Source organism: Mobula hypostoma, chromosome 7 (assembly GCF_963921235.1).
Source record: "Mobula hypostoma chromosome 7, sMobHyp1.1, whole genome shotgun sequence".
Taxonomy (NCBI): Eukaryota; Metazoa; Chordata; class Chondrichthyes; order Myliobatiformes; family Myliobatidae; genus Mobula; species Mobula hypostoma.
The window spans coordinates 81246451-81260591 of NC_086103.1; positions in this window are offsets into that span (position 1 = coordinate 81246451).

The following is a 14141-nucleotide window of genomic DNA, read 5'->3' on the forward strand; positions in this document are numbered from 1 at the left end:
TATAATTTGAAGGTTTGAGTTAGAAGTGTTAGTGAATGTTCAGTGTCATAGTTTTCTAATTTAGGGGGCTTAAATAAAGATTTATTTGATTTAGATGTTTGGTTGAGGGTCTCTCTGTTTGGACATAAATAGTTAATGTACTTACTCACTACCAGTGTCTTCTGTTCCACTTACCAAATCTCTGAATCTGCTTCTGTGTAACACTGTGCAAATACACAAAGAAAAGAAGAAAATAATAATAATGATCACAAGAAGTGAATAAATAATATTGAAAACATGAGTTGCAGAATCCTTAAAAGTGAGTCCATAGGTTGTGGGTTGTGAGTTGCAGTGAGTGAAGTTATCCCCTCTAATGGTTGAGGGGTAATAACTGATTTTGAACCTCGTGGTGTGGGACCTGAGACTCTTGTATCTCCCTCTTGATAGCGTCAGCAAGAAGAGTGCACGTCCTGGGTACCGGGTGTCCATGATGATGGATGCTGCTTTCCCGTGACAGTGTTTCTTGTAAGGGTGCTCAATAGTACGAAGAGCTTTAGCCATGATGGACTGCACTGCGTCGACTACTTTTTGTGGTATTTTCTGTTCAAGGGCATTGGTGTTCCCATACTAGGCCATCATGAAACTCGTCAATATACTCTCCACTGTACATCTATATAAGTTTGTCAAAGTTTTGGAAGACATGCTGAATCTGTGAAAACTTCTAAGAAAGTAGAGCACCACTGTGCCTTCCTTATAATAGCAGTTACATACTGGACCCAAAACATACCCTCTGAAATTATAATTCCAAAGAACAAGAAAGGCTTCCTTCCTTCTTCTGTATGTTTACTAATCTATTTGAGTAATGGCATTGATGGCATCTCTCCAGGAGCTTGATGTCCAGGAGCTGCAGATAGTCGATAGACAATAGACAATAGGTGCAGGAGTAGGCCATTCGGCCCTTCGAGCCAGCACCGCCATTCACTGTGATCATGGCTGATCATCCACAATCAGTACCCCTTTCCTGCCTTCTCCCCAAATCCCTTGATTCCGCTATCATTAAGAGCTCTATCTAACTCTTTCTTGAAAGCATCCAGAAAATTGGCTTCCACTGCCTTCTGTGGCAGAGCATTCCACAGATCCACAGCTGTCTGGGTGAAAAAGTTTTTCCTCAATTCCGTTCTAAATGGCCTACCCCTAATTCTTAAACTGTGGCCTCTGGTTCTGGACTCCCCCAACATCGGGAACATATTTCCTGCCTCTAGCATGTCCAATCCCTTAATAATCTTATTTGTTTCAATCAGATCCCCTCTCATCCTTCTAAATTCCAGTGTATACAACCTCAGTCGCTCCAATCTTTCAACATATGACAGTCCCGCCATCCCGAGAATTAACCTTATGAACCTACGCTGCACTCCCTCAATAGCAAGAATGTCCTTCCTCAAATTTGGAGACCAAAACTGTACACAATACTCCAGGTGTGGTCTCACCAGGGCCCTGTACAGCTGCAGAAGGACCTCTTTGCTCCTATACTCCTCCCCTTGTTATGAAGGCCAACATGCCATTAGCTTTCTTCACTACCTGCTGTCCCTGCATGCTTACTATCAGTGACTGACGAACAAGGACACCAAGATCTCGTTGTACTTCCCCTTTTCCTAACTTGACACCATTCAAATAGTAATCTGCCTTCCTGTTCTTACCACCAAAGTGGATAACCTCACATTTATCCACATTAAACTACATCTGCCATGCATCTGCCCACTCACCCAACCTGTCCAAGTCATACTGCATTATCTCAACATCCTCCTCACATCTTACACTGCCACCCAGCTTTGTGTCATCTGCAAATTTGCTAACGTTACTTTTAATCCCTTCATCTAAATCATAAATGTATATTGTAAATAGCTGCGGTCCCAGCACCGAGCTTTGCGGTACCCCACTAGTCACCGCCTGCAATTCTGAAAGGGATCCGTTAATCCCTACACTTTGTTTCCTGTCTGCCAACCAATTTTCTATCCATGTCAGTACCCTACCCCCAATACCATGTACTCTAATTTTGCCCACTAATCTCCTATGTGGGACCTTATCAAAGGCTTTCTGAAAGTCCAGGTACACTACATCCACTGGCTCTCCCTTGTCCATTTTTATAGTTACATCGTCAAAAAATTCCAGAAGATTAGTCAAGTTTGATTTCCCCTTCGTAAATCCATGCTGACTCGGACCGATCCTGTTACTGCTATCCAAATGTGCTGCTATTTCATCCTTTATAATTGACTCCAGCATCTTCCCCACCACTGATATCAGGCTAACTGGTCTATAATTCCCTGTTTTCTCTCTCCCTCCTTTCTTAAAAAGTGGGATAACATTAGCTACCCTCTCATTCTCAGGAACTGATCCTGAATCTATAGAACATTGGAAAATAATAATCAGCAATGCGTCCAGGATTTCTAGAGTCACCTCCTTAAGTACCCTGGGGTGCAGACCATCAGGCCCTGGGGATTTATCAGCCTTCAGTCCCATCAGCCTATCCAACACCATTTTCTGCCTAATGTGAATCTCCTTCAGTTCCTCTGTTACTCTAGGTCCACGGCCACTATTATATCTGGGAGATTGTGTCTTCCCTAGTAAAGACAGATCCAAAGTACCTGTTCAATTCGTCTGCCATTTCCTTGTTCCCCATAATAATTTCACCCGTTTCTGTCTTCAAGGGCCCAACTTTGGTCTTAACTAATTTTTTCCTCTTCACATACCTAAAGGAGCTTTTACTATCCTCCTTTATATTCTTGGCTAGTTTGCCTTCATATCCCATCTTTTTGCCCCATATTGCCTTTTAAGTTATTCTCTGTTGCTCTTTAAAAGTTTCCCAATCCTCTGGCTTCCTGCTCATCTTTGCTATGTTATACTTCTCTTTTATTTTTATACTATCCTTGACTTCTCTTGTCAGCCACGGTCGCCCCATACTCCCCTTAGAATCTTTCTTCCTCTTTGGAATGAACTGATCCTGCATCTTCTGTATTATTCCCAGAAATACCTGCCATCGTTGTTCCACTGTCATCCCTGCTAGGGTATCTTTCCAGTCAACTTTGGCCAGCTCCTCCCTCATGGCTCCATAGTCCGCTTTGTTCAACTGCAATACTGACACTTCCGATTTTCCCTTCTCCCTCTCAAATCGTAGTTTAAATCTTATCATATTATGGTCACTACCTCCTAATGGCTCCTTTACCTCAAGTTCCCTTATCAAATCCGGTTCATTACACAACACTAAATCCAGAATTGCCTTCTCCCTGGTAGGTTCAAGTACACGCTGCTCTAAGAATCCATCTCGGAGGCACTCCACAAACTCCCTTTCTTGGGGTCCAGTCCCACCATGATTTTCCCAGTCTACCTGCATGTTAAAATCCCCCATAACAGCTGTAGCACTACCTTTGCGACATGGCAATATTAACTCTTGATTCAAGTTGCACCCTATATCCAGGCTACTGTTTGGGGGCCTGTAGATAACTCCCATTATGTTCTTTTTGCCCTTACAGCTTCTCAGTTCTATCCATACTGACTCTACATCTCCTGATTCTATGTCGCCCCTCGCAAGGGACTGAATATCTTTCCTCACCAATAGAGGCACCCGACCCCCTCTGCCCACCTGTCTGTCCTTTCGATAGGACGTATACCCTTGAATATTCATTTCCCAGCTCTGGTCCTCTTGCAGCCATGTCTCTGCTATTCCTACAACATCATAATTGTCAATTTCCAACTGAGCCTCAAGCTCATCCACTTTATTTCTTATACTTTGTGCATTCATATATAATACTTTTAATCCATTACTCCCCTCACCTTTCACATCGATTCCTAGTGCACTTGGCCATACTCTCCGATCCCTTCCTGAGCTTTCTGTCCTGTTAATTCTGTTGTCTTTCTTAACTTTCCTTATTCTCTTTCCCTTTAACTCCATCCTTATATTTCCTCTCCTCCCCCCCACTACTTAGTTTAAACACACCTGTGTGGCAGTGGCAACCAGCCTGCCAGAATGCTGGTCCCCTGTCTGTTAAGATGCAACCCGTCCCTTCTGTACAATTCATCCTTACCCTAAAACAGATCCCAGTGGTCTAAGAATCTAAAGCCCTGCCTCCCACACCAGCTCCTCAGCCACACATTCAGATCCCCTGTCTCCCTGTTCCTGCCCTCACCAGCACAAGGAACTGGAAGCAAACCGGAGATAACCACCCTGGAGGTCCTGCCTTTCAGTCTTCTTCCGAGTTCTCTGAAGTCACGCTGCAGAATTTCTTTCCTCCTCTTCCCGACATCATTTGTGCCAACATGCACCACCACTTCCGGATGTTCGCCTTCTCCCTTGAGGATGCCCTGCAATCGGTCCGTGACGCCCTGGATCCTGGCACCAGGGAGGCAACACACTATCCTTAAATCGCGCCTGTTGTCACAGAAACCCCTTTCTGTACATCTCACTATGGAGTCCCCTACTACCGCAGCTCTGCCTGACGTCTGTCTCCTCGGCTTTGCTTCAGCACCAATTTTTGACTCGCAGACCTGTCTGCCTCTCAGGCTGGCAATGTCTTCTGTCCCGACAGCTTCCAAGAGGGTGAACCTGTTTTCAAGAGGTATATCCCCTGGGGCCTCCTGTACTTCAAGCCTCCATCCCTTCCTCATCGTCACCCCGCTTCTCTCCTCCGGTACCTTCAGTGTAACGATCTCGCTGTAGGTCCTGTTCAGAAAACTCTCATTTACCCAGATGAAGTTGAGGTCATCCAGTTGCTTCTCCAGTACCCCAACACAGTCCTTCAGGAGCTGAACCTGGACACACTTTTCACATTTGAAGCAGCCAGAGACACCATCTGGGTCCCTGACTTCCCACATCATGCAAGCAGCACACTGAATCAGTTGACCTGTCATTTCTTCACCACTTCTCACCCTCTTAATCTGTGGCATAGTCTCCTCCCTCAGCCTCCTCGCCGAAGACTCTCAAGCAAAAGACTCGCACTTCCCTCGACAAGGCCGCTCCCCTAGAGCAAACCTTGATTATATTGGATGATAAATTGACTAATTGGCTGCACCTGCCGTACTTTGCCGACCTTGAAGGTGTGTGTTGCAGGCTGGTCCCGACTGGTTTTTAAATCACCCGCTCCTGAAAACACCTGAAAAAAGACTCCCAGAAGTCCATGCCTCAGAAGGGTAGGAGAGGACAGGGATCCCTGCTGCGCAGTAGACCATCAGCTTACTGCCAAGTGTAAGGTCTTGGTTTTAAAACACACTTCCTCAGACAACCAAGGACTGAGCTAAGACACTCAACACCTGCCTCTGCTTAGGGCTGTTTCCTGAGGTACAGAAAAATGGCCCTCGCTTACCTGGGTTTCTTCTGGTCACTAAGACAGTAGCTTGAATGGTTCAGATTTCAAATGGTATGTGCTTCTGACTACCTTGAAACTAATTTAGTAATATTTTAGCAAGAGATGTGTAGGAAATGGAGCTGAATTTTGAGCTTCGTGTGCTTCAGTTGTTTATGTAAATTGTTGCATAAAACCTCTTCAGTAATGACTTAAACAAATGACCTGAATGTACACAATGATCTTAACAACAGAGTCTATTCTCCTAGAAGCATTCATCAGATTAATAACTGGAATCTCAAAGATGTATTTTATGATTTTAATTAAGACAGATCCCTGGCCTTTAAACAGCCATCATCACGAAAATATGGTCAAAGATAATTTTTTAAAGAAACAATGAACGTCCTATTGAGAAAACATGAGAGTGATGTCACTCTGACAAAAGGCTTTACTATCCTTTGCTAGATAGCAAGTAAATTCAAACACTTTTTCCCAAAAAGACAATGATGACTTAATCATCAGGACTTGAAGCTCTCTCAGTAAAACTGCTATTTTATACAATAAACAACAGGAATTCTGCAGATGCTGGAAATTCAAGCAACATACATCAAAGTTGCTGGTGAACGCAGCAGGCCAAGCAGCATCAATAGGAAGAGGCGCAGTCGACGTTTCAGGCCGAGACCCTTCGTCAGTCCTGATATAATATGATATAATTTCTAAACAGTCATTGAGGAAATAAGTAGTGAGGCAAAGCAATGGAAAAGAATTCAAAGATATCTGCTTAGAAATTATAAAGCATCCTAATGAATATGCTGGATGAGAGATGCCAGCAACCATTTGGTGGTGGGTCTCTATTTGTAAATTTTAAGAACAACTAAGCCCTCAGGACCGGCACTACACTTCACCGTAATGAAAACTGTGAAATCCTGAAGACATATCAACAGGATGTGGATGGGGAGGATGAGGTAAGAGAACTCAAAATAGCTGGATATCCTAGATATCTGGTGGGTGTCAGGACTAAAATCGGTCAGTGATATGAAGTGTGACTCGTTGCCTTGTGGATTTCGTGGAACTAAATGTAAGAACTGAATAGTAAAGAGGGAGTAGTAAATGAGGCCTTTCACCCACTGAGTCCACCTGACTGTCTAAAAGCTTATTTACACCAAACCCACACTCATCCTATTTTGTTCTCAACAACGTCCCTCAAATTCTACCATTAACCTACATATAAGGAACAATTAATTGGGACATCGATAAGATGCAGAACTGGGCTGAGAAGTGGTGGATGGACTTCAACCCAGATAAGTGTAAAGCAACACACATCAAAGTTGCTGGTGAACGCAACAGGCCAGGCAGCATCTCTAGGAAGAGGTGCAGTCGACGTTTCAGGCCGAGACCCTTCGTCAGGACTAACTGAGTCTCGGCCTGAAACGTCGACTGCACCTCTTCCTAGAGATGCTGCCTGGCCTGCTGCATTCACCAGCAACTTTGATGTGTGTTGCTTGAATTTCCAGCATCTGCAGAATTCCTGTTGTAAGTGTAAAGTGGTTCATTTTGGTAGGTCCAATTTGAAGGCAGAATATTATATAAATAGTAATACTCTTGGCAGAGTTGAGAATCTGAGAGATCTTGGAGTCCGTGTCGAAAGACACTCAAAGCTACTGCCCAGGATGACAATGTTGTTAAGAAGGCATAAGATGTGTTGGCATTCATCAGCTGTGGGATTGAGTTCAAGAGGTAATGTTACAGCTGCATAAGACCTTGGTCAGATCCCACTTGGAGTACTGTATTCAGTTCTGGTCACCTCACTACAGGAAGGATGTAGATACTATAGAGAGAGTGCAGAGGAGATTTACAAGGATGTTGCCTGGATTGGAGGGCGCACCTTATGAGTGTACTTGACCTTTTCTCCTTGGAGCAACACAGGATGAGAGGTGACTTGAAGAAGAAGACGAAAGCCCTTAACTCCAATTGGAGTCATCGGGACGCCATCACGATGGCGCTTTCTTAGCAGGCTTTCTTATTTTTATGAAGCCAACTGGCTAGCTCGATGCTTAACCCAGCATGGATGAAAAGCGTGCAAGGGGAGGTGACTTGATAGAGGTGTATAAGAGGATGAGGGGCATTGATCATGTGGATAGCCAGAGGCTTTTTCCCAGGGCTGAAATGGTTAGCATGAGGGGGCATAGCTTTAAGAAGCTTGGAAGTAGGTACCGAGGGGATGTCATGGGTAAGTTTTTCACTCAGAGAGTGGTGGGTGCATGGAATACACTACAGATGGCGATGGTGGAGGTGGATACTATAGGGTCTTTTAAGAGCCTCTTAGATAGGTACAGAAAGCTCAGAAAAAATTGAGAGCTAAGTGCTAGGGGAATTCTAGGCAGTCTCTAAAGTGGGTTACATGGTCGGCACAACATTGTGGGCTGAAGGGCCTGTAACGTGCTGTAAATTTCTATGTTCTATGCTCTAATTAATGGCCGATTGTTACGTTACACCAACAAGGTTCGCAAATCCAACTTGGTGAAGTAGAAAGACACAGACTCCAATTATTTACTTAGAACTATGAAACTTTGTTTATTAGCACAGAATAGCAAGTTCCTCTCACAGCAGTACACCTCCTATGCTACCGGTCCTCATGCTGTTCACGACCAGCCCATCAGTGAGGCCTCGATGAACTATACTCAGGCCCCCAACCACTCTACATTTATATCAATTCCACTGATATGAAGTGCTGCAATAAGTGGACCAATATATTAGGACCAGCTCAAACCACCAAGCCAGACCCAATCATCACTTGGCCCCTCCTCAGTGTTGATTTGATATTCATAGAGTTATAAAGTCATAGAGAAGAGCAACACAGAAACTGGCCCCCTCAGCCCATCTAGTCCATGCCGAAGCCATTCAAACTGCCTGCTCCCATCGACCTGCACGGGGACCATAGCCTTCCATATCCCTACTATCTATGTGCCTAGCTAAACTTCTCTTAAACATTGAAATTGAGCTTGCATGCGCTACTTGTGCTGGCAGATCATTCCACACTCTTACAATCTTCTGTGAAGAAGTTTCCCCTCATGTTCCCCTTAAACTTTTCATTGTTCACCCTTAACCAATGACGTTTGGTTGTAGTGCCACCCAGCTTCAGTGGAAAAAGCCTGCTTGCATTTACCCTATCTATACCGCTCATAATTGGGTACACATCTATCAAATCTCCTCTCAAACTTCTATGTACTAAAGAATACAGTCCTAACCTATCCAATCTTTCCTTATAAAGCAGGTCCTCCAGACTCAGCAACATTCTTGTTAATTTTCTCTGCACTCTTTCAACGTTGTTTACATCTTTCCTGTAGGTAGGTGACCAAAATTGCACACAATACTCCAAATTTATACAGGGGAGGGGAACATCAAATCAGATCATGAGAGGCCTGCGTCGGGCATTTTCATGCCTTACAAGGAGCAGATTGGAAGTCTGTGTGGGGTGCCACTCCTCACACAGATGAGAGCAATGTGTGATTAAGTGCCTTGCTGAAGGGCACAAACACGCTGCCACAGCTGAGGCTCGAACTAGCAACCTTGAGGTAACTAGACGAATGCCTTAACCACTTGGCCATGTGCCCAAATTTATACAACTTCAACATAACATCCCATCTTCTGTACTCAATACATTGATTTATGAAGGCCAATGTGCCCCAAAGCTTTCTTTATGACCCTATCTAACAGTGATGTCACTTTCAATGAATTATGTACCTGTATTCCCAGATCCCTTTGTTCTACCACACTCCTCAGTGCCCTACCATTCACTGTGTAAGACCTCCCCTGGTTTGTCCAAATGAAGTGCAACACCACACACTTTTCTGCATTAAATTCCATCTGCCATTTTTTAGCCTATTTTTCCAGCTGGTCCAGATTCTGCTGCATGCTCTGATGGTCTTCTTCACTACCCACTACATCCCCAGTCTTGGTGTCACCCTCATTGGTCCTACCAAAGTGCAAAATCTCGCACTTGTCTGCATTAAATAATATCTCCTATTTTCACCCCATTTTTCCAGCTGACGCAGATCCCTCTGCAAGCTATGGTAGTCTTCCTCACTGTCCACTACAGCACAAATCTTGGTATCATCCACAAATGTGCTGATCCAATTAACCACCTTATCATTCAGATTATTGATATAGATGACAAACAAGAAGCAACCCTCTACTATCACTCTCTGGCTTCTCCCTCAAAGCCAACATCTAATCCAATTGCTTACATCATTCTGAATGCCGAATGACTGAACCTGCCTGACCAGCCTCCCATGCTGAACCTTGTCAAATGTCCTGTTGTCCATGTTGACAACATCTACTGCCTTGCCTTCATCTACATTCCTGGTAACTTTCTCGAAAAACATTATAATATTGGTTAGACATGACTTACCACACACAAAGCCATGCATGCTATTCTTGATCAGTCCATGTCTATCCAAATACTTATATATCTGGCCCCTTAGAATACTTTCCAATAGCTTTCCCACAACTGATGTTAGACTGACCAGCCTATAATTTCCTGGTTTCTGTTTAGAGCCTTTTTATATGTAGCGGAACAACATCGGCTATCCTCCAATCCTCCAGTATTTCTACCTTTGATATCTCTTTTTTTCCTTTTCAAGGTTTTTTTGAAGACTCTGACCTGGAGTTACACGTTGACTTTGGTTCTTTGCAGGAATGGGACTGCTCTTCATGCCTCACGACTGGCCGCTTTTCGATATGCCAAGGATGCAGCTTGGAAGACTAGCGCACCTTCAGTGTGCTGGATTTTCGTGGCTCTGGAGATGGGTGGATTCAAGGCCAGTGCCACTGCCGCCTGATGCATCGTGGGAGATGGAAGATCGTATGCAGCGAGCTGGCTACTGGCTGTGTGCCCAGAGACCCGAGTTATTTGGACCCAGAGCTCCGAAAAATTGATACAACAGACTTTTAACACCATAAATCTGCGAATTGCTTTGTTATGTCTCCCCTCTCACTGTGAAACAGGGTCACCACTTTTTCCCTCATCAGGGAGAGAGAGAGAGAGCTTGTGGAATGTTGAATACTGGGTGAACAAGTCCTCTTTGGGGTACTGCAGTTCAGTGTCTTTATTGATGCTTTGCTGCATGGTGTAGTGCTCAGTGGGGGAGGGGGGTCATCAATGCGTTTTTGCTTTGCTGCTGCTTATGTGTAGGGGGGGAGCTGGGGGTTTCTTTGGGGTTCTAACATTTAACTGTCATTCATTCTTTGGGGCACTTTTCTGTTTTCGTGGATGTTTGCGAAGAAGAATTTCAGGATGTATAGTGTATACATATCTCTGACATTAAATGTACCTATTGAAACCTTTCCTGTCACTACGGATATTTTAAACATCTCAGTTCGGGCCCTGGCAATTTCTGCACTTGCCTCCTGTAGGGTCCAAGGAAACACCTTGTCAAGCCAGGGATTTATCCACCTGACTTGTCTCAGGGGAGCAAATACCTCTTCCTTTGTAATCTGTATGGGGTCCATGAAGTTGATGTCACTTTACCTCACTTCTATTGACTCTGTATCCATCTCCCTGTCATGGTCCGGTCCGTGAAGTCTACATTGCGTTTCACGGTCTGGTCCATTGACCCTTGCTCCAGGTTTTCCTGTCTACCTTGTTTCTGTTCCTGTTTGAGCCATGCCTTGTCTTGCCAGTAACTCTCACCTCGTCTCGCCTGAAGTCTTGTCTTGGAGCCACCCTGTACTTAGCTCCCTTTCTGCCCCTTGCCTCCATTAGATAAGTCAGGCCAGATTGCCGTTACCCTGTGGTGGGTCCTGTCCCTTCCTGTCCTTTGCCCTCCGTCGGGTAAGTCAGGCCAGATTGCTATTACCCTGTAGTGGGTTCTGTCCCTTCCTGTCCCTTGCCTCCGTCGGGTGGAGATCCGCGCCTTGCCCAGGTGATCCACGCCCTGCCCAGGAGGAGCTTCAAGCCCCCAAGCCTCTAGCCGAGCCTTGCCTCAAGTCTCTAGCCTCGCCTCGCTTCAAGTCTCCAGCCGAGCCTCGCCCCAAGCCAAACTTCAAGACCCGAAGCCTCAAGACTCTAGCCCAGCCGAGCCCCAAGCCAAGTTTCAAGACCCCAAGCCTCAAGTCTCTGGTCTCAAGCCTCACCTCAAGTCTCTGGTCTCCAGCCTCGCTTCAAGTCTCTGGTCTCAAGCCTCGCCTCAAGTCTCTGGTCTCCAGCCTTGCCTCAAGTCTCTGGTCTCAAGCCTCGCCTCAAGACTCTGGTCTCAAGCCTCGCCTCAAGTCTCTGGTCTCCAGCCTCGCCTCAGGTCTCTGGTCTCAAGCCTCGCCTTAAGCCTGAAGACTCCAGCCTCGTCCTGCCTGCCAGCCAAGTCACGTCCTTGTCTAGTTCTGGGGTCCGAGCCAGAGGCAAGACCCAGGTTCTGGGTCCTGTCCAGACTCTGGCTCGGAGTCCAAGCCCAGGCTCCTAGCTTTCTTGTCCAGTCCTGTTCCGGGTTCCTGGTTTTTATGTTCATGTCCTAGACCTCACCCTGTATCCTAGTCCTGTCCCTAGTACTTCAGTGTCTGTGTCTTGCACTTGGGTCCGTTCCCAGCCACCCCCCAATAACAGAACCATCCAGCCAACCATGGACCCAGCGACACAGACACTGCCGTTTTCCTCTTGCACCCCCGGGTTTCCCTTCTGTTAAATACCTACCCACCCGCCCGGGTCATCCATATTCTAGATAGCCTGTTTGGTCACTTGGAGGCTCCTGTAGAGTGCCGGGGGGGAGGTGGGAGTACTGTCGTGGTCCGGTCCGTGAAGTCCGCATTCCGGTTCACAGTCCAGTCCATCGACCCTTGCTCCAGGTTTTCCTGTCTACCCTGTTTCTCTTCCTGTTTGAGTGCTAATTGAGGCAGCTGATTCTCATTGGGACTGGCTGCATAAATACCTCCAGAGACCAGGGTAGGGTGCTAGACTGTTCTTGTCCTTACTCCTCGTATCCCTTCCCCTGCCTTCTGTTTCTTTGCCTGAAGCCTTGTCTTGTCTTGCCGATAACTCTCGCCTCGCCTTGAAATTCTTGCCTCGCCTTGCATTACCTGAAACCTTGCCTTGTCTTGCCGGTAACTCTTGCCACATCTCACCTGAAGTTTTGTCTTGGAGCTACCCTGTACCTAGCTCCCTTCCTGTCCCTTGCCGCCATTGGGTAAACCAAGCCAGATTGCTGTTACCCTGCAGTGGGTCCTGTCCCTTCCTGTCTCTTGCCTCCGCCAGGTAAGCCAGGCCAGATTGCCATTACCCTGTGGTGGGTCCTGTCCTTTCCTGTCTCTTGCCTCCGTTGGGTAAGCCAGGCCAGATTGCCGTTACCCTGCGGTGGGTCCTGTCCCTTCCTGCCCAGGTGATCCGCGCCCTGCACAGGTGTACCGCACCCTGCCCAGGAGGAGCTTCAAGCCCCCAAGCCTCTAGCCGAGCTTTGCCTCAAGCCTCTAGCCGAGCCTCACCTCGTCTCTAGCCGAGCCTTGCCTCAAGCCAAGCTTCAAGACCCCAAGCCTCAAGTCTCTGGTCTCCAGCCTCACCTCAAGTCTCTGGTCTCCAGCCTCGTCCTACCTGCCAGCCAAGTCGCGTCCTTGTCTAGTTCTGGGGTCCGAGCCCGAGACAAGACCCAGGTTTTGGGTTCTTGTCCAGTCTCTGGCTCAGAGTCCAAGCCCGGGCTCCGAGCTCTCTCGTCCAGTCCTGTTCCGGGTTCCCAGTTTTCGTGTCCATGTCCTAGCCCTCATCCTGTAACCTAGTCCTGTCCCTAGTACTTCAGTGTCTGTGTCTTGCACTTGGGTCCGTTCACAGCCACCCCCGTATGACACTCCTGAGTAAAAACAGATACAAAGAATCCATTTAAAATCTCCCCCATCTATTTTGGCTGTTCACATGGATTACCTTTCTGGTCTTCAAGCGGACCAGCTCTCTTGTAATCCTTTCGCTCTTAACATATCTGTAAAATCCCTGAGGATTCTCCTTCACCTTGTCTGCTCATTCAACTTCATGCCTTCTTTTAGCCTCCCTGATTTATTTCTTAAGTGTTCTCTTGCATTTCTTGTGCTCCATAAGTACCTCAATTGCTCCTAATTGCCTAAACCTGCTAGGCACCTCCTTTTTATGCTTAACTAGGACTGCAATATCTTCTGAAAACCAAGGTTCCCTGCATCTGTTAGCTTTAGCTTTTATTATGACAGGGACATACTAGCTTTGTACTCTCAAAATTTCGTTTTTGAATGCTTCCCACCTTCCAAGTACACCTTTGCCAGAGAACAGCCTGTCCCAATCCACACTTGCCAGGTAATTTCTGATAGCATCAAAATTGACCTTCCTCCAAATTAGATTCTCAACCCACAAACTAGACCTATCTTTTTGCATACTAACTTTGAAACTAATGGCATTGTTTTTACTAGATGTAAAGTGTTCCCCTACAATATATTCCCAGTCAATATATGGAAAGTTAATATCGCCTACTATAACAACCTTATGTTTCTTGTGATTGCTTTACAAATTTGTTTCTCTAAATTCCTAGGACTTGTTGTGTGGTCTGTAACATAGTTCCATTAACATGGTCATACCTTTCTTATTTCTCAGTTCCACTCATAATGACTCACTATTCAGGTTCTCCAGTCGGTCCTGACTGAGCTCAACTATGGCATTTTCCCTGACTAGTTACACCACCCCTCCTCCTTTAACCCTCCCACTCTGTCACATCTAAAACAACAGAACCCAGGAATACTGCGCTGACACTCTTGCCCCTCCAGCAACCGAGTCTCACTAATGGCTAAAATATCATAATTCCAGGTGTTGATCCATGCCCTGAGCTCATC